We start from the raw sequence: 2,957 nt of genomic DNA on the forward strand, positions 1-2,957 counted from the left end.
TATATAGATATATCATATCATCATCATCATCAAACTTATTAAAACATGTTCAAGGTGATGTACTTCATGCTCGAGAAAAAAGTGAATCTGTTGAAGAACTTGCAAAAATACATCTACAAACGCAAGAAACTTATTGACTGTAGGAACTGGCGCTTACCTAAACTGTGTCAAAAGTAGTCTGTGATTGATAGAATCAATCAAGGTTTGGATAAAATTAACTGTGATATTTAATTACATCTTTTTAAATAAATCTTGCGCATATCCATTTAGGGTCCCTTATTTCTGAGATCAATAAATTTTGTAACAATTGATAAAACAAGAACTGGGGTTGATGTAAACCACTGGACCCTTGAAGATGGCACCTCAGTGACTGAAACCATTAAAAAATGTTTCTGGAAAGAATCTTTGAAAGAGATTACCTATACCTTTTCAGAGATCATCTAAATCTAATCTAGCCCCATGTTTCCTTCAGACTATAATCAGCTTCCTTTCAAAATTTATACACCTGAAATATTTCTCAAGAAATTTTACTTCAGCAACAAAAATCATCTTCGAATATTTTTCAATATTTCCTTTCTTCTTGAATGGTAATGCATGGATTTCTTTGACTACCAGCTAGCATATCAAAGATTTTATAATCATTACAGCTTGCTGTCATGTACAGAGTTAAACATTTATTTCTTTTGTCAGTAAGTGACGTTTGGGTACACCACATGTGAAGAGCACACCACATGTGTAGAGCACACCACATGTGAAGAGCACACCACATGTGTAGAGTAATCTTGTGTTTTGCCATAGCCAACACCAACATGGCGTAAAGTGACATTAGTCAGAAGATTTGGAGGTGGGGTGTCAGATCTGAGTATATTGGGCCTCAAAGATGGATGGATTGAAGATTGAGAAGAAGACACTTTGCCTTTCATCTTTTTGGAATCAATAAGATAAAATACCAATCAAATCAACATGTCCAATGACATTAGCGGTATTCTTCCACACTAATTTCTGGTTTTGTGCTTCTATTAGAAACAATAGACTTTTAGAATATTGGACAAAATGACTTGAGTATGGGTTCCAGAATTATTAGAATAGTATTTAGTTGTGCTATTCTGCTCTGAGTTCAAATCCTTTCAGGGTTTTTTAGAATAAAACACTAATTAAGTACCCCTTCCCCACCCCCACAAATTTCAAGCAATTTGATTATTTAATTTTATTTTTCCTAAAACATAGCTACCAGTCTCTGGATGCTATACATTATATATTCAAGGGAATATCTTCACAGAGTTTTCTTTAACTTGAAGAAACAACTGTTTGGTGAGGAGAGAGAAGCAGGTTTAAAAATATGGAATCTCTCATCACAAGATTATTGTTCAAATCTGGCTTAATTAAGCTTTGCTTGGATTTGAATGTTGTCATTAAACCATTTAATCAGTCAACATAATCAATCAGTTGAGCATTAATATCTGTGCTTCACCATCTTGCTTGAAGTGAAGAACCCTAGCCAAAAGGGGAGGAGACTCTATATGCTAGAAATAATAGTCGAGTCTCTCTGAAATCATACACTCCCATTGTAAAAAACAAGAGAGAATATATTAGACAATGTAGTCATAGACACTCTGTAACTGTAAAAAAAAAAAAAAGTGGGTAGGGGTGGGTGGGAAATGGAATGGTAACAGTAGGAATGGTTTTGTTTCTGCTTTTCTTGTTTAGTGCAGGGATACAACTTCTGGCAAGAGGATTGGGGCTCAGAGCTGGCCTGGGGCTAAACAACAACAAAGCAATAACAAGAGAACAGTATGAAATTATAAGCAAACATTCCCCCATAAGTCAACATGATATGAATGAGTCTGATGATATTTTTGTTACAAACATCCTTTTCCCAAAATATTAAAAGTTTCTAATTTGTAACTGCAAAATGAAATCCAAGCATGGTTCTAAAAGACATGCCAGTATGTATGGCTATGAGTTTACTTAGCTTGAGTGTCTTCTCAAGTGCAGTAAAGCACCAGATGTCTCAGTCCTTCATCACCTCTGTGGTTCTACATCTGAAGATCATTTCTCATCACTTCATTTCACATTTTTCAGAATCTTCCTCTTCCATAGGTTTCCTCCACAATTATAGACTGGCACTTCTTTATGCAGCTGTCCTAATCCATACCCATCACATACCCACACCAGTGCAGTCTCCTCTCTTGCACACTACAGCTGATATCTCTTAAATCCAATTTTTCTCTTAAAACATTTCCACTCTGTTCTACGTTGCACACAGACATTGTACATCCAGTGGAGCATATATTAGCTTCATTTCTTCCAACCTTTTTGCATGTCCTCTGCGGTCACAGACCATATTTCGCAGCCATGTAGCATAGCTGTTCACACACAGGCATCATACAACCTGCTTTTCATTCTGAAGGAGAGGCCCTTTGTTACCAACAAAAGTAGAAGCTCTCTGAATTTTGCCCAGCCAGTTCTTATTCTAGCAACAACACTTTCAGAGCATCCTCCTCCATTGCCAACTTGGTTGCCCTGGTAACAGAAGCTATCTACTACTTCTAAGGATCCCCACCCCACTAGACATTTAAGGATGTCTATTTTCTGCACATTCTTAGTGTTTATTGTACCTGCACATCTGCCACACACAAGAACAAAGATATATATATGTGTGTGTGTGCGTCTGTGTGTGTCTGTGTGTATGTGTGTGTGTGTGTGTGCATGCACATTCACACACACATAGATATATAATCATCATCATCATTATCATTATCATGATATATATATATATGTATGTATGTATAAACATATGTATATACAAATATATATGTATACAAAATAATAATAATAATAATGAAATTATTGTTTACAGTGCTCAGGTGCACTACAACTTATCAAAGGTGCATGTATAGTACACAGAATTATATACAAATGCCAGGAATATATATATATATATATATATATATATA

This window comes from Octopus bimaculoides, chromosome 17 (genome assembly GCF_001194135.2).
Source record: "Octopus bimaculoides isolate UCB-OBI-ISO-001 chromosome 17, ASM119413v2, whole genome shotgun sequence".
Classification (NCBI taxonomy): Eukaryota; Metazoa; Mollusca; class Cephalopoda; order Octopoda; family Octopodidae; genus Octopus; species Octopus bimaculoides.